The following is a 23,766-nucleotide window of genomic DNA, read 5'->3' as shown; positions in this document are numbered from 1 at the left end:
AAAAACGGAGCTGGAGGAATCAGACTCCCTGACTTCAGACTATACTACAAAGCTACAGTAATCAAGACAATACAGTACTGGCACAAAAACAGAAACACAGATCAATGGACCAAGATAGAAAGCCCAGAGATAAACCCACGCAGCTATGGAGGCAAGGATATACAATGGAGAAAAGACAGTCTCTTCAATAAGTGGTGCTGGGAAAACTGGACAGCTACATGTAAAAGAATGAAATTAGAACACTCCCTAACACCATACACAAAAATAAACTCAAAATGGATTAGAGACCTAAATGTAAGACCAGACACTATAAAACTTAGTGGAAAACACAGGAAGAACACTCTTTGACATAAATCACAGCAAGATCTTTTTTGATCCACCTCCTAGAGTAATGGAAATAAAAACAAACAAATGGGGGCTTCCCTGGTGGTGCAGTGGTTGAGAGTCCGCCTGCCGATGCAGGGGATGCAGGTTCGTGCCCCGGTTCGGGAAGATCCCACATGCCGCGGAGCAGCTGGGCCCATGAGCCATGGATGCTGAGCCTGCGCGTCCGGAGCCTGTGTTCCGCAACAGGAGAGGCCATAACAGTGAGAAGCCCGTGTACCACAAAAATAAATAAATAAATAAATAAATAAAAAATAAACAAGTGGGACCTAATGAAACTTCAAAGCTTTTGCACAGCAAAGGAAACCATAAACAAGACGAAAAGACAACCCTCAGAATAGGAGAAAATATTTGCAAATGAATCAATGGAGAAAGGATTAATCTCCAAAACATATAAACAGCTCATGCAGCTTAATATTAAAGAAACAAAAATCCAGGGTTTTTGAAAAAATCCAATATTAAAGAAACAAACAACCCAATCCAAAAATGGGCAGAAGACCTAAATAGACATTTCTCCAAAGACAACATACATATGGCCAAGAAGCACATGAAAGGCTGCTCAACATCACTAATTATTAGAGAAATGCAAATCAAAACTACAATGAGGTATCACCTCACACCAGTTAGAATGGGCATCATCAGAAAATCTACAAACAATGCTGGAGAGGGTGTGGCGAAAAGGGAACCCTCTTGCACTGTTGGTGGGAATATAAATTGATACAGCCACTATGGAGAACAGTATGGAGGTTCCTTAAAAAACTAAAAATAGAATTACCATATGATCCAGCAATCCCACTACTGGGCATATACCCAGAGAAAACCATAATTCAAAAAGACACATACATCCCAATATTCATTGCAGCACAATTTAAAGTAGCCAGGTCATGGAAGCAACCTAAATGCCCATTGACAGATGAATGGATAAAGAAGTTGTGGTACATATATACAATGGAATATTACTCAGCCACAAAAAGGAACGAAATTGAGTCATTTGTTGAGATGTGGATGGATCTAGAGACTGTCATAGTGAAGTAAGAAAGAGAAAAACAAATATAGTATATTAACGCATGTATGTGGAACCTAGAGATGAACCGGTTTGCAGGGCAGAAGTTGAGACACAGATGTAGAGAACAAACGTATGGACACCAAGGGGGGGAAAACCGGGGTGGGGTGGGGATGGTGGTGTGATGAATTGGGTGATTGGGATTGACATGTATACACTGATGTGTATAAAATTGATGACTAATAAGAACCTGCAGTATAAAAAAAACAAAAATAACTAATACTACACTTTCTTTGGGTTATTTGTATGGAAATGTTAATAGAAATGTTTCAGACATTACATGAAATTTCTAAAAATCTTATATGTTCTGGTATAATGTTATAAGTCATAATTCTAGTTATTACTTTAAAATGTATATCTCAGAAATAACTAAATTTCCTTGCCAACTGCATTATTATGAACTTTCATCAAATCTTTAACCGTGGTCATTTCTAAGTCTTTTGTCATTTACAGACAGGTCTGGGTATACTCTGAGGCTTCTGCAAAAATGTTCCTATAGAAGGGTTTCATCTTCAAGGAATTCATGGAAAAGACTCTGACAAGTACAGGTTTCTGGTAACTGACTCTACTGCTGAACTGAATGAATAAGCATTTTCAGAACTCTAATGGAAAACTGATGAATTCATAAAAGTGCTAACAAAAAATCAAGATGAAAAAAAATTTATTACATGGGACTGAGTGAACTGATGAGAATGATTATAATTTTTGTGACTTTCTGTTTGAATTAAAAAAAAAAAACCCAAAAGGACTCAGAGGCAAAAAATATACAAATCAGTTTTCACTGCAAAGTAAAGGACCTGTTACAGTGGAGGATTACTGGACTGAATGTCAATATTATGACATAGTATGAGTGTGTTTTGTGTTTGGTAATTGCAATCATTGTTGCTTTTGTTGTGGTCATCCATTTACAATGCTTGGTGTCAGTTTATTTATCTCTTGTAAGAATAAAGTACAGTGTGGAAAAAAAAAAAGAAAAATATCTCTGAGCAGAGAAAGAAAAATCTGTAGAGATTTGGACAAATCCACCACAGCTGTGCCAACATGTGGCAAGCTGATTAATACATGTGTCAGTAGGAATAATGAACTGTGCAAAAATATTATCCATGTAAACTGTTTATCTGAGAAATACAAGTGTTTCTTTCCAAAAAAAAAATAAAGAAAAAGAAAGCAATTCCATTTACAATGGCACTGTAAACAACAAAATACTTAGGAATAAATTTAGCCAAGGAGGTGAAAGATCTCTACACTGAACACTATAAGACACTGAAGAAAACACAAATAAATGGAAAAATATCCTGTGTTCCTAGATTGGGAGAATTAATATTGTAAACATGCCCATACTACCCAAAGTGATCCACAGACTTACTGCAATCACAATCAAAATTCCAATGACATTTTTTACAGAAATGGAAAAAATTACCCTAAAATGGGTTTGGAATCATAAAAGACCCCCAAATAGCAAATGTAATCCTGAGAAAGAAGAACAAAGCTGGAGGCATCACAATACCTGATGTGAGCTATATTTCAAAGGTATAGTAATCAAAACTGTGTGCTTTTATGGTATGGCATAACAATAGACATACATAGACCAATGGAACAAAATGGAGATCCCAGAAATAAGTCCATGCATATATGGTCAACTAGTATTTGACAAAGAAGCCAAGAATACTCAATGGAGAAAAGACAGTCTCTTCAATAAATGGTGCTGGGAAAATTGGATATTCACTTGGAAAAGAATGAAACTAGGCCCCTATTTTACACCACTCACAAATATTAGCTTGAAGTGGATTAAAGACTTAAACCTGAAACTATAAAACTCCTAGAAGAAACATAGTAAAAAAGCTCCTTGACATGGGTCTTGGTAGTAATTTTTTGAATATGACATCTAAAGCACAAACAACAATATAAAAAATAAATAAGTGAGACTAGATCAAATAAAAAGCTTCTACACAGCAAAAGAAATGATCAACAAAATGAAGAGACAACCTATGGAATGGGAGAAGATATCTGCAAATCACATATCTGATATGGGGTTAATATCAAAAAATATATAAAGAACTCACACAACTTAATAGCAAAAACAAACAAAAAACAACCCAAACAAAATGGGCAAAGGACCTGAATAAGCATTTTTTCAAAGAAAATATACGAATGGCCAAGAGGTACAGGAAAAGGTGTTTAACATCACTATCATTGGGAAATGCAAATCAAAACCACAATGAGATATCACCTCTTGTTTGTTACAAAGGCTATGTCAAACAGATGAGATAACGAATGCTGACAAGGAGGCAGAGAATAGGGAACACTTGTGCACTGTTGGTGGGAATATAAACGGATGCAGTCACTATGAAAAACAATATGAAGTTTCCTCAAGATATTGAAAATAGAACTACCATATGATCTAGCAATTCCACTTCTGGGAGTATGTCCAAAAGAAATGAAATCACTATGTCACAGAAATAGCTGCACCCTCATGTTCATGGTAGCATTATGTATAATAGCCAAGACATGGAAACAACCTAAGTGTCCATCAGCAGATAAAGAAAATATATATATGCCCATGGAATATTATTCAGCCATGAGAAGAAAGGAAATCTTGCCATTGTGACAACAGGGATGGACCTTGAGGGCCTTATGCTGAGTGAGGTAAGTCAGATAAAGACAAACATCACTTATATGTGGAATCTAAAAACACCCAACCCGTAAAAACAGAGAGTAGAATGGTGGTTACGAGGGGCTGGGGGTGGGGGAATTGGAGGGTTGTCATTTAAGGGTACAAACCTGTAACTAGTAGATGAGTAAGTTCTGAAGCTCTAACGCACAGCAAAGTGATTATGGTCAACAATACTGTATTATAAACTTCACAGTTGCGAAGAGTGTAGATCTTAATCATTCTCCATACACACAAAAAATAATCGACATGATAAAGCTTTTAGCTAACACTACTGAAGTAATTGTATTGTAATATATAAATGTTATCAAAGCAACACACTGCACCTGAAATTCTTAAAAATCCCATTTTTACTTTATTTGAGCATTAATCAAGAGAAAGTGTATTTTTGGTTTTGAATTATCCAGATAATTGTTTCAATTCTTCCTTTTAGTTTTCTAGTGCACTGAAGGTATAATGCTAGCCTGTGGGACTGACCTTTAACTAAGTACTATATTGTAGGTCAGAGGATTATTCATTTAAGTCAACATGCACACACACGCATATATATTTGGGAACCTGGTAGGAATCTTAGAGATTTAGTTTAGCTCAAGGTTTCTCAATTCAGCACAACTGACGTTTTGGGCCGGAGAGTTCCTTGCTGTGGGAGGCGGCCCTCTACATTCATTGTATGCTGCCCAACAGATGCCTGTAGCACCCTTCTCCCCCCTGCCATATACTGAGACAACCAAAAATGTCTCCAGACATTGCCAAATGTTCTCAGGCATGGGAGGGGTACAAAAATGCCCCCAGCTGAGAACCACTGCTTTTGTACTATGGAAACATAACGCCTTTAAATAAACTCAGCAGTCAAAACTTCTGTGGGAATCCCTCATCATCATTTTTAAAATTTTTATTTTTATAAACTGATATGTAGACAGTTTTAAAAACAAAGTACAGTTGACCCTTGAAAAACACGGGTTTGACTGCATGCGTCCACTTATATGTGGATATTTTCCCATACTAAATACTACAGTACCATATGGCGTGAATACAAAGGAACCATGGATACCAAGGGCTGACTCTAAGTTATATGTGGATTAACCACTGCCTTGTTCAAGGGTCAACTGTGGTTCTACAAAGCTTGTAGTGGAAAAAAAAGAAGGTTCTACTTTTACCCCCGAGTCTTATTTCTTAGAGCAGTGTTGTTTAATAAAACTTTCTGCAATGACGTAAATGTTTTATATCTGCGCTGTCTGGTATGGAAGCTATCGGCCGGTCAGTGACAAGAGACAGTCACTAGTCCCTTAGTTCATGAAGGCAGGAAGGGAGTGTGGTTTGGGGACTCTCAATCTTAGAGGAAGCACAGGGGCTGTATCCTCCCAAAGATAACTTATTGACCTGACAATGCCCCCAGCCCTCTTATATGGAGATGGGGCTGGAAGAAGTTCCGGTTCTGCTGAACTGGGTTACCTGGCATGCCTTGTAGAGGGAAACGGCTGGTCTCACAGTTGGAGCTTCTCAAAATTTCAAGTGTAGGGTTCTTAACACCTCTGTTTTACTGCCTGGACTCCGATTACTAATTCAGGGATAATTGGGCACCCATCACTACTGTCTGGCATAAATAAATAAAAAAGAATTATCAAAACTCAAAGGCAATGTTATTGCAAGGCTGAGCTAGCTGCCCATATCAGATAAGGAGCCACACTTAAAATGAGGCAACACCAAGGAGTCATGTCTCGTGAACATCTTCAAAACCTTCCAGTTGACTTGGGCAAGGTTACATTACTGCCAGACTACTGTTCCCCTCCTGGCCACTCTCAACTTCAGCCCCTGACACTGTCATTAGGGCAATGAACACACATATGTGCCAGAACAGATACTGGCAGAGTCCTCGAGACTGAGGCTGTCATGAAATAACGCCAAGAGAAGTTAGAGTGGAATTAATTGTATTAGGCAGGCCAGTAGTTTGCAACTCTGGCTGCACATAAGAATCACCTAGCAAGCTTTTAAAAAACCCCACTCTAGAGCAAATGAAACAAAATCTCTGGGGTGGGTCCCAGGCATCAGTTGAAACACTTCCCAGGTGATTTTAACGTCCAGCCAGAACTGGGACTGCTGTTTTAGTCCAACTTCCTGATTTTCTCTTGTGCCCAGGGCACGTAACTATCTTTATGCCTACCGAAAGTGATATTCTGAATGACTTGAGAGTATATATTTTCATAACTGTATACTCTTCAAAATTTAAAAACCCTCTTTCATACTTTCTGTGAGGTAAACTCTTGCCACCTTCCAGCTCGAAAAATCTGTGATTCTGAAAACCTAGACCCAGAAAACTGTGCCTTATGTAACTTTCACTAAGAAAGCTGGTGGGAGAAGCAGAGTTAGCTCACAGGAATATTCTTTTCTCTCTGTCTAACACCCCACTATGTTAATTAGGTTAGCATTCATTTTTCCCCCTCGTTTTATACAATTATTTTGGCTAAAATATACTGAACTTGTCCTCTCAACCTCTGTTTGGAAAATATGGATAATGGAAATTCCAAAGAATAAGTTTCCACTGGCACATTGGTAAGCTATGGCTTACCTAAGCTTCCTCTTGCAGTATTATCTGTTAACTCACTTAAAACAGAGAACTACTGAATACATTTGTAATGCTTGGGCCAGGAACACAAGGCTGCCTACATCAGAAGAGATCAACTAACTGCCCCACAGAAAAAAGACCCGGGCTGAACAAAAGCTCCATCTAGCCTTCCCCAGAATACACGGACATCACTGTCATTGTAGATTCTAAAGCGCAAAGATGGATCTAATCTTTTCCATGAATCCGCCTCACTGGGGAAAAATGTTGATTGTTGAGATTAGTCCTGTAATAACAATGCCTCTACTCAGCAAACAGAATTTAGGACAGTGCCTCCCATTTCTTGAGTTAATAAGAAGCATGCCAGGAATATGTCAAGAACTCACTGTGGCTATTATCTGCAAAGCAGTAGTACTCATTATGTCCTTAGGAGCTTTCCCGACCAGAATTATGTGTGGGCTTTCTTGGGTGGTGAAAAGCAAGTAAAAATATTAAATTAAAAAAAATCCAGTCTTTGAAGTGCTTACTGTTCAAAACACAGATGCAGAAACAGAAGGATCTGAAGATGGGACAACCTGATAGATGTGCAACGAATATGCCAATTAAATAAGCATTTTTACTCAAGACAAGATAGGATGCAAGTATCTTCAGATGTCATAAAGGATGGCTTGTTTCAGGCTTGCATATTCAGATACGGCAACAACCTGACATGCAGTCACTGGCCCATTTGCCTAAAGAAGCACCAGCCACTCTAACCCGCTGGGATATCAGGACTGGAGGACGAATATGGGTCTGGGGTCACTGCTCTGGGCTGGGCCCACGCTGAAGTTTCAGAGGACCGTTGAGAGGATGGGCCAGATCCCCATTTCTATGCGATCTGGGAGTGCCTGGAGTAAACAGGACCTCTCCCAGAACACCATGAGTAAGAGTGGCCCACAGAACTGTCTCCCTGGCCCCACACTCACCCAGTTCAGTAGGTGGGTCCTTGGACCTTCTACTGTCTTGGGGAACAGCCTGGCTGTACTTGGACTAGTTCTGGCTGGGATTAAACTAACATCCCATTGGTCACTCAGTGAAAATTCTTGACTATCAATTTAGGTTTTCTGATCTGCTTTTGTGCACAGCAAACTATCTAAAAACTACTTCTGAAAAATTAATATCCAATTAAATACAGCTACCCATTTCAAGCCCAAATTTTCCTTAAACTTACGAATTTGAGTTCAATTCCCAAATCTTATTACTCAACTAATAGATCTAGCAAATGTTAATAATTAACACTTATTTTTAAAAGGGCTCATGCAGCTTAATTAACTTCCTTTAACATCTTAAACTGCATCTATACATTTAATGTATTGATTTTCTTTTTAAGTAGTTCAGTGGTCTGATTAATAAAACCTTTTCAGTCCCTAAATAACTCTAGTAAATCTAATCAATTAAACATAGAAATGTCGACTATTAAATCCTCTTAAATGTTTCAATGTTACAAATTTACTAACTTGACTCTCATATCCCTCTACTTAAAACAGCAAATATAAATCAATTCTAAGCTACATTTTAAATTGGAATCACAATACTGATCTCTTGTTCTCATAGACCAAATTCTCGAAAACACAACAAACTCTTAAATACCAGTCATGAACAAATTATTTCTGAACCTAACACAAACTTTTTAACACAGGTTTTGTTTACTTTGTTATTTCTATACTTAATCCTATTTTATTCTGGGATTAAGACATCACATCCACTAAGGAGATAACTCTGTTATCCCAAACAATTTGGCATTGCTTTTCGAGCTGACCGAGGTTGCATGTGGACAGCTATTTTGGCCAAGAGAAGTTCCAACAAGGAGGGACAAATAGGGCCCTCTTTTATGGTTGCTAAACAGGGATTCCAGGAGTTAAAGAGGTTATCTGCATGGTCCATCTTGCTGGATTTAAGTCAAATCGCTATCTAATTTCTCTCTATGAATAGATTTCTGCATCCTCCCCTCAGATTGTGGCAACTTCCATCATTGCTTCATTAGCTCTGCAAGTCTTTGCGTCGCTTAAGATATTTACATGTTACTCCATTGGACTCTACATCTCCCAGGGCTTTGCTGTCTCTGCAGTCTGCTGATAACCAGGTGTTCTTGGGTTCATGGAAGGATGAGCCAGTTGAGCCTGGAAAGCCCAGCCATTTGAAATGTCCCACACTGTGGGGGGGGGGGGGGGGGGGGGGGGAAGAATTGGGAGATTGGGATTGACACATACATACTATTGATACTATGTATAAAATAGACAACTAACGAGAACATACTGTATAGCACAGGGAGCTCTACTTAATGCACAGTGGTGACCTAAATGGGAAGGAAATCCAAAAAAGAGGGGATATATGTGTTGCTGATTCATTTTGCTGTACAGTAGAAACTAACACAACACTGTAAAGCAACGATATGCCAATAAAACTTAATTAAAAAAAATGTCCCATGTGATCAGGTGTTAAAGTAGTGACCCCAAAGCAGCTGGGCAACTGAAGAGAGAGGTAGGTTCAGGAAAGAAAGGTGTTAGACTGGCTCATAACTCAACTATCAACATCATTAGACTTAAGGGGATCTTGGGAAAACAGTTTCACGTACTGACTTCCAGGACGCTTCAACATGGCATCCCCTTGTGGCCATTCGTGGACCCACAGGCCTCCAGTGTCTCTACCTCCTCGGAGGTCCCAGCTGCATGTGTTCAGGTCACATGATCCTGCTCCTGCTACCTAAGTGACTGAGCCAAGAGCGGACACCTGACCAAAGGGAAACAAGCAAAAATACTGGGCTGAACAACTGGATTCTCTCCTGAATGAAGACACACAGCCAAGGGTGGTCACACCAATGGCACAGCAGGAGTCTGGAGTGTTTTTTCAATCAATCTATCTATCTATCTATATTTTTGGCTGAGTTGGGTCTTCGTTGCTGCGTGCAGGCTTTCTCTAGTTGCGGCGAGCAGGGGCTACTCTTCGTTGTGGTGTGCGGGCTTCTCATTGCAGTGGCTTCTCTTGTTGCAGAGCACGGGCTCTAGGCGCGTGGGCTTCAGTAGTTGTGGCTCACGGGCTCTAGGGCACAGGCTCAGTAGTTGTGGCGCACGGGCTTAGTTGCTCCATGGCACGTGGGATCTTCGCGGACCAGGGCTCAAACCCATGTCCCCTGCGTTGGCAGGCAGATTCTTAACCACTGCACCCCCAGGGAAGTCCCAGGAGTCTGGAGTGTTGTCTAACAGAAAAAGTATTAGTTCTGACCTAACCCCACGTTCTCTGGTGAAAGGAGGTTAAAGACCATCTTTCTGTAGCATTAGGAAAACGCTGTACAACTGTTTCTTTATTTAACAATACCCAAGCCCTTGAAGCTTCCTCCTTGATCCTGTTTACTATTTCGTCAGCTATTCCCATTGATCCTTTCTGCGGCCCTTTCAAAAGATGGCAATCAAAACTGAATTTTGTCCTCTAAGATTGAATGTATTACTCCCTTGGTTGTCAAGGACTGAAACTCAAACTATTAAGAAGAAAGATTTACGTAAGAATACTGAGGAGACATTCATAACTGCAGAAGGGCAGCAAGCCATGGGAATAAGCAGAGCTAAGGATTCATATACAATAAGGCCCATTCTTTCTCTTCTCAGGCCTTGTAGGTCAGTACTATTCTTTTCTTTCATGGTAGCGTGGCCTTCTCTACACGGTAGGAAACACAGCTGCTGACCACTCCCAGGCTTTATATGTTAGAGCTTCAGCCATCTGGACAGAGACTAACTTATTTTCTCAATCAATACCAGTTCCCCAATGCGAAAATGACAGTGCACAGATAGTTGACATACATCAACTACGGCTGGAAGGCAGGATTAGGTTAGTCTAACATGGGGCTTTGGCTGTACCTGTGTGAATGGGGGAGGGGGCTCTCAACAAAGGACCACTGGGAAGGGAATACCTTACTGGGCCACAGTATGGAGATGACCAGGCTGAACATTAACAGAAGGGCATCCTAATCCTTACACTTGAGATCACTGCTTAGATGGTCCAACATTAGGCTTTCTCTTAAATAAATTATATTTCTCATTTATGTTGTTAGAAAGTCTTCTGTATCAAAAAAGAATATTTTAAAAAATCTTATTTATATGAAAGCTATGTGGCAATTAAGACTGCAAAAGCTTACTTCCTGAAAACTTGTAGGAAATGAACAGGTAGCCAATAGCCTAATGACTGAGGTGTGATTTCAGCCTAGCAGTTTTAGGTATTTTCTTTGCTTCTCATTTTTAGGAATATATCCTTATCTTTTCAGGTCCAAGAGAGAAAAATCTATTTGCAATTTCTGACAACAAATAGTTAAGTAATGCATTGATTTTAGACTAAAATGACTTTCATTCTGGAATATTCAAAATCATATACATATACTGTCAAGTGCACATGGAACATACTCTAGGGTAGATCATATGTTAGGGCACAAAACAAGTCTTAATAAACTTAAGGAGACTGAAATCATATCCGCCATCTTTTCCAACCACAATGGTATGAAACTTGAAATCAATTACAAGAAAACAGGAAAATCCACAAATATGTGCAGATTAAACATCATGCTACTGAACAACCAATGAGTCAAAGAAGAAATCAGGAGAAAAATAATAATTACCTTCAGACAAATAAAAATAGAACATACCAAAGCTTACGGAATACAGCAAAAGCAACTCTAAGAGGAAAGTTCATAGTGATAAACGCCTAATCAAGAAACAAAGATTTCAAACAGCTTCACTTTACATTTCTAGGAAGTAGAGAAACAAGAACAAATAAAGCCCAAAGTTAGCAGAAAGAAGGTAATAACAAAGATCATAGCAGAAATAAATGAAATAGAGACTAAAAAGACAATAAAGAAAAGATCAATGAAACTAAGATCTGGTTTTTAAAAAGATAAACAAAATTGACAACCTTTATCTATACCCACCAAGAAAAAAGAGGACTCAAATAAATAAAAACAGAAATGAAAGAAGAGGTGTCACAATTGATATCACAAAAATACAAAGGAACATAAGACACTATTATGAACAATTATATACCAACAAACTGGACAACCTAGATGAAATGGATGAATTCCTAGAAACATACAACCTATCAAGACTGAATTATGAAGAAATAGAAAATCTCAACAGATTACCAGTAACAAGATTGAATCAGTAGCCAAAAACCTCCCAATGCAATCCCTATCAAAATTCCAATAGCATTTTTCATAGAAACAGAACATTCCTAAAATATGTATGGAATCACAGAAAGACCCTGAATAGCCAATGCAATCTTGAGAAAGAACAAAGTTGGAGGTATCACACCTCCTGATTTTAAACATATTACAAAGCTATAGTAATCAAAACAGTATGGTATTGGCATAAAAACGGAGACTAGATTGACAGAGCAGAATAGAGAGCCTGGAAATAAACCCACACATTTACTGTCGATTAATTTATGACGAAAGAACCAAGAATATACAATGAGGAAAGGACAGTCTCGTCAATGAATGGCACTGGGAAAACTGGACCTCTGTCTTACACCATGCACAAAAAGGAACTCAAAATGGACTAAAGACTTGAATATAAGACCTGAAACCATAGACCTCCTAGAAGAAAAAATAGGTAGTAGGCTCTTGACATCAGTCTTGGAGGTGATTTTTTGGATTTGAAACCAAAAGCAAAGGCAACAAAGGCAAAAATAAACAAGTGGGACCATATCAAACCAATAAACTTCTGCACAGCAAAGGAAACCATCAACAAAATGAAAAGGCAACCTACTGAATGGGAGAAAATATTTACGAGTCATGTATCTGATAAATATAAAGAACTCATATAACTCAATAGCAAAACAACAACAACAAAAAAAAACCCAAACAATCTGATTTAAAAATGGGCAGAGGATCTGAATAGATATTTTTCCAAAAATGACATTCATATGACCGACAGGTGCATGAAAAGGTGCACAATATCACTAATCAGGGAAATGCAAATCAAAAGCACAATGAGATATCACCTCACACCTGTCAGAATGGCTCTTATCTACCAGATAAGAACTAACAAGTATTGGTGAGGATGTGGAGAAAACAAAACACTTGTGTACTGTTGGTGGGAATGTAAATTGGTGCAACTACTATGGAAAACAGTATGGAGGTTCCCCAGAAAACTAAAAATAGAATTACTATATGGTCCAGCAATCCCACTCCTGGGCATATACCCTGACAAAACTATAATTCAAAAAGATATGTGCACCTTATGTTCATAGCAGCACTATTCACAATAGCCAAAACATGGAAAGAACCTAAATGTCCATCGACAGATGAATGGATAAAGATGTGGTATGTACATACAATGGAATACTACTCAGCCGTAAAAACGAAAGAAATAATGCCATTTGTAGCAACATGGATGCAACTAGAGATTATCACACTAAATAAGTCAGAAAGAGAAAGACAAATACCAGATGATATCACTTATATGTGGAATCTAAAATATGGCACAAATGAACCTATCTACAGAACAGAAATAGATTCACCACAAGATCAGACTTGTGGTTGCCAAGGGGGAGGAGGGGAGGGAGAGGGATGGACCAAGAGTTTGGGGTTGGTAGATGCAAACCATTACATTTAGAATGGATGAACAACAAGGTCCTACTGTATAGTACAGGCAACTATCTCCAATCTCCTGGGATAAACCATAATGGAAAAGAATATTAAAAAAAGAATGTCTACATGTATAACTGAGTCACTTTGCTGTACAGCACAGATTGGCACAGCATTGTAAATCAACTCTATTTCAATTAAAAAAAATAAAGATGTGGCATATATGTATGTGTATATATACATACACACACGTACATATACATATACATACACACAGTTGAATATTATTCAGCCATAAAAAAGAATGAAATCTTGCCATCTGTGACAACATGGATGGACCCTGAGGGCATTATTCTGAGCGAAATAAGTCAGAGAAAGACAAATACTGTATGATCTCACTTATATGTGGAATCTGAAAAAATAAAAACGCCGTACTCATAGATACAGGGAACAGATTGGTGGTTGCCAGAGGCAGGGGGTTGGGGATGGACAAAATGGGTTAAGTTGGTCAAAAGGTACAAACTTCCAGTTATAAAATAAATAAGTCATGAGGCTGTAATGTACAGCATGGTAATTATAGTTAAATAATACTCTACTGCATATATGAAAGTTGCTACAAGAGTAGATCTTAAAAGTTCTCATCACAAGAAAAAAATTATAAGTATGTATGGTGATGGATATTAACTAGACTTACTGTGGTGATCATTTTGCAATATACAAATATAGAATCATTATGCTGTACACCTGAAACTAATATTTTTTTGTCAGTTATACCTCAATTAAAAAAACCAAGGAAATAAACCAACATCAAAGCTCCTGAAGTACAAACCTGAATAAAACATCTTAGGCAGATTCACTGGCCTCAGCCAAAAGAATATGAATCAGTCGTTCTTTTGGTGTGATCAAACTCAAGTTTCTGACCTTGCTACTCCATTCCTACTTGCATACATTTTTACAATGGCTGTAAACTTACAGTATTGCAAATCGTTAATCCACATCACTCATAATCGGCCGCATCACAAAGTATAGTTACCAAGTTCTGCCATAAACAAACAACTGCACATGTATCCTCATAGCATTACTGAGCCCTGCTAATTCAATTGGCTTTGGGGTCAAATGGGAAGATTCCTGGTCACTAATGCATACTCAAATGCAGCTTCAGCCATCCAATTCAGGAGTAGAGAAGCACTGAATTTATCTGATATTTTGTCTACCATACTATAGCTTTTATACATTCTAAATAAAAATCTGACAATGTCCATGCAGTGGGCTGTACAGATGAAAGGCCCCCAAACTATCCCTTAAAATGGTTAAAAAATATGTGTACTTTTCTCCAATGTTTATTATGAAGCTTTTCAAATATACAAAAAATATGGAAAGAATAGAAGGAACACCCTAGATACAAATATTATTTTGTCTTATTCCCTTTATCTTGAATGTACAGATATGTTTTATATGTGCATTTTATCATTTGGTTTATCTATATGTGTACACATATGTATGAGAATATGTATATGTAGTAGAATCTATATATAGCTTTTTGTTGAACCACTTGAGAGCAACTTGTGGCTTTCGTAACATTTTACTCCTATTTCAGCCTTCATCTCTAAGATAGAGATAATTTACGTAAGTAATTTACGTAAATCCCATGTATGTGGCTGAGATGTTCACATGTACCAAGCAAGCATCTTGCATTCTTGTCTCAGGCAGGAAGGTGCTTTGTTGTGGTCTGGAGAGAGGCCCCTGAAGTTGGGAGGCCCTGGGCAGCCACCAAATTCAGCTAATGGCAGAGCCTCCTCTGTGCATCTGAATCCATATTAGGCTGCTTGTCAGCCCTGTGGCCTGGGGCAAGTGGCTTACTAGCTCTGATGATGATGGTGTGGTGGTGATAATGTTGATGATACAGCAGCAGCAAGCACTTAATAGACCTTTACTGTGTGCCAGAATTACTATTCTCGATCCTTTCCTAGGAGTGACATCACCAAGATGGCAACATAGGTTGTTGCTGACTTTGCTCCCCTCCCAAGAAGAACAAGTAACAACCTGTGAAATATAATTCATATTTTATGGCAAGACAAGAAAAATTTAAACTGAAAAAAAGTTTTTTCTGCCCTTTGGCCTCCTCTCTACCCTCTACTGTGCACTGTGTATACACATTGTGCATCGACCAAACCTCCCCATTGGCAGAAATACCTGCTCAGTCATAACGAGCAACATTCTCTTAGCACCAACAAGACAACTCCTTAAAAGATAACATTCCTTCTTAATCTTGTAAGGGGCCACGATGAACCACAACCCGCTACTCGCTTAGGTCTGGATTGTGTAAACTGTCAAGAATACATCAGTTAATGTGCAGCCCTCTGTTTCAAAAACTTATATAACTGTGTTTGACCTCTAACAGGCGGAACAGTCCTCAGAGCTTTTCTGAGAGGCTGTTCCCAGGTTATAATCCTCAACTTGGCTAGAATAAAATTTTCCATCTCTTTCTTAGATCGATGGATTAATTTTTTTGTCGACAAACCATTCATGGGCAAAATGCCACTGAGGAAATTCTAGAACATGGGGTGAGGCTAAAGCATCCCCTCCACATAGAGACCAAGACAGACTGCGCTGGAAGGGTAAAAAGAGCAGCTACGCACTGCCAGCCTTGCCCCTCCTCCAGGCCAGCACAGCACCGCACGGAGAGGTCTCCCCTGGGTCCCTGGTTCCTCCAGTGGGAAAAGAGAGCCCAGCAGGGACATCCAGCTCCCCCAGCATTGCGGGTCACTTCATGGGAGGCCCCGCTCTGGTCCTGCCTCATGAGAATGTCAGCGGAACCTGTGGGGTTTGACCCTGGGGATCTATGATGGAAAAGGTGGGAGGGGCTTGAAACAACCAGCGCTGGGACCTTGGCAGCCTCAGTTCCTACCTGCAGCACCCATGTAGTGGTCCCAACAGTGGCTCTGCCCATGTGCAGAGCCAAGATGGTGGCGCGGTCTGAGCAGGGAACTCAGCAGGGCGCAGGTCTGCCTCATGTGGGACCTCACGTGAAGAGCCTTCACAGCTCTGTAGCGGGTCTGTCCCCTCACCCAGGCAGGGCAGCTGAGTCAGAGCCTGCCCACTGCTGAGGGTAGCTCCTGGCCCTGCCGACCAGAGAGCCAGGTGGGAACGCTTCAAAGCTGTGTAGCCCAGCATCGCTCGAGCGAAGAGTCCGGCGGGCAGAGCTGATCATCCCCAGAGCAAAGCCAGCAGCACTGTTCAGCCGGGGATCTTGGGGTGTAGGCCGGCTTGAGTCAAGACCACAAACAAAGAGCCTTGCCAGGTTGGGAGCCAGTTCTCTTCTCCGCCCAGGCAGAGGGTTAATTCATAGCCAGACTACTTGAGTGTAGCTCCTGGCTCTGCCCAACCAGAAAGCCTTCCAGAACACCTGGAAAGCTGCTTGCCGTGAACTCTCCTGCTCTGTCCGGGAAGGGGAGCTAATTCATACCTCTGCCCACTGCTGAGGTAGCTTTGGGCCCTGCCTGACCACCTGGAAAATGGCAAGGACCAGCAGCACTTGAGCAGAGAGCCTGGCCAGCAGCTCCCGCAGTCTGCAGAGACAAGCCAGTGACCCCGTCTGAGCAGAGAGTTTGGTGCACAGGTCTGCCTGATTAGCTTCTCAAAGAAGAGTCTTCTCAGCTTTGAGGTGTGCTCTGCATCCCCACTCCCCACCGCCACCACCTTAGCAGAGAAGCTAACCTGCAGCTCTGCCCAGTGCTGAGTGCAGCCTCCAACTCTGCTAATTAGGAAACCTACACAGAGTTTCTGGGAATCTCAGTAGCTCACCCGGCAGCCCTGGTCCAGCAGCAATTGAGCGGAGAACCTGACCAGCAGCTCTGCATCTGAAGGTAGCCCCATCTGTCCAGGGAGCTTAGTGTGTTAGTCTGTCTGATTTGATTCCCGAAGAGCCTTGCTGTCCCTGGAGACTGTTCTGCAGTCCCAACCATGCAGGGAAGGTCATTTATTGCCATACCCAAAGCTGAATACAGCCTCTAGCCTGAAACAACATGGGAACCTAACCAGAGCTCCCGGCAATCTGTGTAGCCCACCTTGCAACTCCAATTACAGCAGCACTGAGTGGAGAACCTGGCCAAGGGCCCAGCCCATCAGCAGAGCTAGGATGCTGGCCCATCAGGCCAGGGAAGTTAGAATATAGTTCTGCCTAATTTGATCTGCAAACAAGAGCCTTGCCGGCCTTGGGGACTATATGGGGCCCTGCCTGGGAAGGGAAACTAACTCATAGCTCCATCCACTGCTGAATATGGCCTTCAGCCCACCTGACCAGGGGACCTAACCAGAACACAGGAGAAGCTACGTAGCCTACCCCACAGCCCTGTTCACAGTGGCACATGAACAGAGAGCACAGCACAGGGCTTTCCCTGTCTGCAAGCAAAACTAAGGCCCCGTCTGACCAGGATATTCAGTGCACAGTCCAGCCTGATTTGGGTCCCCAAAACAGTGCCTTGGGCCCTGTTCTGCTACATCCCCAGGCAGGGAAACTAATTCATAGCCCAGCCAACTGCAGAGTATAATACCCAGTCCCGACCATCTAGGAAGCCTGACTAGAGAGTCCAGACAAACGTGGAGCCCATCCTACAGTCTTTTTGGGCAGGGAACCAAGCCAAGAGTCCCATCCAGTATTCACAGCCAGTGGTACACTCCCCTCCCCATGACCTCAGAGCCCAGGCAGAGGCCTCATCCAAAAACAGACGCTGACTGTAAGCCCTTCCTGCCCAAGTATGGTACCAGCTGACATGTCCAGAACACTAAGCTGAGCAAACTAGTAAAGAACTGCCCCTGCCAAAGTGAACTTGCAAAGTTCTGGAAAAGAAAGCACTCAAATACATAGATATCAATATAAGGAATCAAGAGTCAAAAAAAATCAGATAAATAGGACATCACCATGGGAAACTAATAAAGCTCTAAAAACTAACCCCTATAAGTGGAGATCTATGAAGAGCTGGAAAAAAATTTAAAATAACCCTCTCAAAGAAGTTTAATGACCTACAGGAACACACAGACAACTATACGAAATTAGGAAAACAATGCATGAACAAAACAAGAAGTTCAACAAAGAAACAGAAGGCATCAAACAAACAAACAGAAATCCTAGAGGTGAAAAATACAATGACTGAAGAATTCAATAGAGAGCTTCAAAAATGGTCTCGACTATGCAAAAGAAAAAAAAATCAATGAACTAGCAGACAGGATATTTGAAATTATCCAGTCAAAGGAACAAAAACAAAAAGAATGAAAAATAGTGAAGAAAGCCTATGGGACTAATGGAACACAATAAAAGGAAACAGTATCTACATTATGAGAATTCCTGAAGGAGAGTAAGAGAGGGACAAAAAGTATATTTAAAATATAATGGCTGAAAACTTCCCAAACCTGTGGAGAGAAATGGACATGCAGATCCATGAAGCCTAAAGGACCCCAGATAGTTTGAACTTGAATAGACTACACTGAGACATTATAATTAAAATGTCAAAAGTCAAGACAGAGAATTCTGAAAGCAACAATAGAGAAGAGACAAGTTACATACAAAGTAACCCCCACAGACTACTAGTGGGTTTCTCAACAGAAATTTTTTCAGACCAGGAGAAAATGGGATGATATATACAAAATACTGAAAGAAAAAACTGTCAACCAATAATTTTATACCCAGCACAGCTTTCCTTCAGAAATGAAGTAGAGATAAAGACTTTGCCAAACAAACAAAAGTTTGTATAAGGAAGATCAACTACTAACCCTGCCTTACAAGAAATGCTAGAGGGAGTTGAGTGGAAGTAAAAGGGTGCTATTTAACATTATAAAAACATAAGAAGGTAGTGTGAAATTCACTGGTAATGGTGAATATATAGTCAAAGTTAAACTCAGTAATATGGTAATGGTGATGTGTAATTCACTTACACCTCTAATTTAAAAGTTAAAAAATGAGTGTAGTAAAAACTATGACTACAGTGATCTGTTATGGGATATACAATATAAAAAATATGAAATGTGTAACATCAAAAACCTAAAATGTGAGGGGAGGAGAAATGAAAGTGTAAAGTTTTAGGAATGCTCTTAAAGTTAAATTGTTATCAGTTTAAAATGTGGTGTTATAATTCTAAGATATTTTATGTAAGCTTCATGGTAACTGCAAGGGAAGAACCTGTAGTAATTACACAAAAGAACATCATAAAGAAGTCAAGACATATTGATACCAAAAGATATCAAAACACAAAAAAGACTGCAGAATAAGAAGTGAGGAACAATGGATCTACAAAATAGCCAGAAAACAATTAACAAAATGGCACTATTAAGTCCTTAAGTATCAATAATTACTTTAAACATAAATGGATTGCATTTTCCAATCAAAAGAAAAAGAATGGTTGAATGGATTAAAAAAAACAAGATTCAATGATATACTGCCTACAAGAGACTGACTTTAGCCTTAAAGATGCACACAGACTGAGAGAAAAAGGATGGAGAAAGATACTTCAAGCAGATGGTAACCAAAAAAAGCAGGGATAGCTATACTTATGTTAGACAAAATAAACTTTAAAAGTAGTAAGAAGATACAAAGCAGGTCATTATATAATAACAAAGGGGTCAATCCTTCAAGAAGATACAGCCATATTAAAATTTATGCACCCAACACTGGAGCACATAAATATATAAAGCAAAAACTAACAGAGCAAAAGAGGAAATGAACAACATAAATAATTGTTGGGGTTTTTAGTAAAACATTCTCAACAATGGTTAGATCATCCAGACAGAGAATCAATAAGGAAACAGCAAATTTGAACAACACCATAGATTAAATAGATCTAACAGATGCATACACAACATTCTGACAGCAGCAGAACACACATTCTTCTTAAACACACATGGAACGTTATCTAGGATAGATCATATGTTAGGCCATAAAATAAGTCTTAGCAAATTCAAGAAGATCAAAATCATAGTAAGTATCTTCTCTGACCACAGTGGCATGAAACTAGAAGTCAGTAACAGGAGGAAAACTGGAAAACCCTCAAATACATGGAAATTAAACAACACTCTTCTGAAAGACCAATGGATCAAATAATAAATCAAAGGGAAAATTGAAAAGTACCTTTAGACGAATGAAAACAACATACTAAAACTTATGGGATGCAGCAAAAGTAGTTATAAGAGCAAAGTTCCTAACAATAATAAACACCTATACAGCAACAAGAAATATATCAAATAAACAACCTAAGTCTATGCCTCAAAGAACTAGAAAAGATAAGACTAACCGTAGTTTAGCCAAAGGAAGGTAATAATAAAGATTAGAACAGAAATAAATGAAATAAAGAACAGGAAAACAAGAGAAAAGAGTAACAAAACTAAGTGTTGGTTCTTTGAAAATATAAACAAAAATTGACAAAACTTTAGCTAGACAAACCAAAGAAAGAAATAGAGAACCCAAGTTAAAAGTTATAAATGAAAGAGGAGACAGTATAACTGATATCATAGATATACAAAGGATTGTAAGAAGCTGCTATGAAAAATTATGTGCCAACAAACTGTACAATCTAAAAGAAATGGAAAAATTCTTAGGAAAATACAACCTACCAAGAATGAATCATAAAGAAATAGAAAATGTGAACAGACCAATTAGGCAGGGAGATTGACTTGGTAATCAAAAATCTTCCAACAAAGAAAACCCCCGAACCAGATGGTTTCATTAATGAATTTTAACAAACATTTAAAGAATGAATGTGAATCCTCAACCTCTTCCAAAAAAGTGAAAAAAAGGGGACACTCGCAAACTTATTTTATACGGCCAGCATTACCCTGACACCAAAACCAGAAACAGACACTACAAGAAAGGAAAACTACAAGCCACATCCCTAATGAATACTGATGTAAAAATTCTCACTAAAACACTAGCAAAGATGGCAGAGTGAGGGGACACGGAGTTCCTGTCTCCCCACAGCTAGGGCACTTACCAGATGCTGGTGGGGTACCTCGATGCCCAAAGAGACAGGAGGAACCCCTGAGTGACCAAGTAGGACATGGCGGGGGAAAGGGGGGTAGGAGAAGTGGAGGCCAGATGGGACTGGTGCCCCTGAGGGGTGGCTGGGAAGAGGGGAGGGGTTCCCATGCCTTGAGGGACCCTTGGGGGCTCAGAGGATCAGGGAGGAGCATGGTTAGTGTTTCCCCTGCCCAACTGGGCCCCAGGAAGCCTACTGGGCTCCTGGACCTGGTCCTCTGCCCTCTGAGGCCCCCTCTGGCCGCATGGGTCCTAGGGGCGTAGGAAGGAGGGAGGAGGGGAAAAGAGGAGGAGAGGCGGATGTGAGGGAGACCCTCCAGGACCGGAGGATCAGGGGACGTGTGGAGGGCATTTCCCCCGCCCACTCAGACCCCGGGAAGCCTGCTGGGCTTCCAGGCCTGGTCCCTTGCCTTCTGGGGCACCCTCCAACCACATGGGTCCTAGGGGCATAGGAGTGGGCGGGAAGAAGAGGAGAGGCCAATGGTGAGGGACCCTCCAGGATCGGAGGATTGGGGGAAATGTGCCTAGTGTTTCCCCTGCCCACTTGGGCCCAGGGAGCCTGCTGGGGTCCCGGACCTGGTCCTCTGCCCTCTGAGGCCAGAGGCACTCCTGGGGCACTCTGGCTGTGCTGAGCCTAAGCCCCGCCCCCGACCCGGGGTTTTTCCAGCCCTGTGGGTCCTAAACATAGGCCCTGTCCCCACCTAAACCCCACCGCCCATAGCCAAGGCCCTTCCTGGCTTTCTTTTTTTTTCCCCTCTTTTTTGCTACTGTGGTTCTGTTTTACCTTCCAGTTGTTGTTTCATCTATACATATATTTTCTAACATATCTGTTAGTTTTCTAATCTTATTTTATTTTTTACTCTATATTATTGTTCTGCTTTTTTTTTTTTTCTGCCCTGCATGGCTTGTGGGATCTTGGTTAACAACCTGGGGGGCACGCCTGAACTCCTGTGGTGGGAGCTCCAACTCTGAACCACTGGACTAACAGAGAACCTCAGACCCCAGGGAATATTCATCAGAGTGAGGTCTCCTGGAGGTCCTCGTCTCGGCACCAAGAGCCGGCTCTACCCAACAGCCTACAAACTCCAGTGCTGGAAGCCTCAGGTCAAACAACCAGTAAGAGAGGAACACAATCCCCCAATTCAAAAAAAAAAAAAAAAAAGAGATCACAAAATAATATGTCACAGATGAAGGAGCAAGGTAAAAACCTACAAGATCAAATAAATGAAGAGGAAATAGGCAACCTACCTGAAAAAGAATTCAGAGTAATGATAGTAAAGATGATCCAGAATCTCAGAAATAGAATGAAGGCACGGATTGAGAAAATACAAGAAATGTTTAACAAAGATCTAGAAGAACTAAAGAACAAACAAAGATGAACAACACAATAAATGAAACAAAAAATACACTAGAAGGAATCACTAAAAGAATAACTGAGCCAGGGGCTTCCCTGGTGGCGCAGTGGTTGAGAGTCCGCCTGCCGATGCAGGGGACATGGGTTCGTGCCCTGGTCTGGGAAGATCCCACATGCCGCGGAGTGGCTAGGCCCATGAGCCATGGCCTCTGAGCCTGCGCATCCAGAGCCTGTGTTTCGCAACAGGAGAGGCCACAACAGTGAGAGGCCCGCGTACCGCAAAAAAAAAAAAAGAATAACTGAGGCAGAAGAATGAATAAGTGAGCTGGAAGACAGAATGGTGGAAATAACTGCCAAGGAGCAGAATAAAGAAAAAAGAATGAAAAGAATTGAAGACAATCTCAGAGACCTTTGGGACAACACGAAATGCACCAACATTCGAATTATATGGGTCTCAGAAGAAGAAGAGAAAAAGAAAAGGTCTGAGAAAATATTCAAAGAGATTATAGTTGAAAACTTCACTAACACGGGAAAAGAAATAGCCACCCAAGTCGAGGAAGCACAGAGAGTCCCATACAGGATAAACCCTAGGAGAAACACACCAAGACACATACTACTCAAACTAACAAAAATTAAATTCAAAGAAAAAATATTTAAAAAAGCAAGGGAAAAGCAAAAAATAACATATAAGGGAATCCCCATAAGATCATCAGCTGATTTTTCAGCAGAAATTCTGCAGGCCAGAAGGGAGTAGCAGGATATACTTAAAGTGATGAAAAAGAGAAGCCTACAACCAAGATTACTCCTACCAGCAAGGATCTCATTCAGATTTGATGGAGAAATCAAAAGCTTTACAGACAAGCAAAAGCTACGAGAATTCAGCACCACCAAACCAGCTTTACAACAAATGCTAAAGGAACTTCTCTAGGCAGCAAATACAAGAAAAGGAAAAGACCTACAATAACAAACCCCCCAAAATTAAGAAAATGGTAATAGGAACATACATATCAATAATTATCTTAAATGTAAATGGGTTAAATGCTCCAACCAAAAGACATAGACTGGCTGAATGGATACGAAAACAAGACCCATATATATGCTGTC

The 23,766-nt window shown here is 40.4% G+C and overlaps 1 protein-coding gene and 1 long non-coding RNA gene across 2 annotated transcripts in view; one reads left to right on the top strand and one right to left on the bottom strand.

Moving 5' to 3' along the window:
* Positions 1-2,119, top strand: part of LOC114888020 — an 82,885-nt gene extending 80,766 nt beyond the window's left edge. Inside the window, exon 5 of the long non-coding RNA XR_003791688.1 lies at positions 1,901-2,119. This is a non-coding gene — a long non-coding RNA (uncharacterized LOC114888020). The remainder of the gene's footprint in view (positions 1-1,900) is intronic.
* Positions 1-23,766, bottom strand: part of FAM124A (family with sequence similarity 124 member A) — a 106,618-nt gene that overhangs the window by 35,243 nt on the left and 47,609 nt on the right. The window lies entirely within an intron of this gene.

Source organism: Monodon monoceros, unplaced genomic scaffold (assembly GCF_005190385.1).
Source record: "Monodon monoceros isolate NGI ecotype Baffin Bay Population unplaced genomic scaffold, NGI_Narwhal_1 Super_Scaffold_8, whole genome shotgun sequence".
In the NCBI taxonomy this organism is placed as follows: Eukaryota; Metazoa; Chordata; class Mammalia; order Artiodactyla; family Monodontidae; genus Monodon; species Monodon monoceros.
This window is presented reverse-complemented; position numbering and strand designations above follow the sequence as displayed.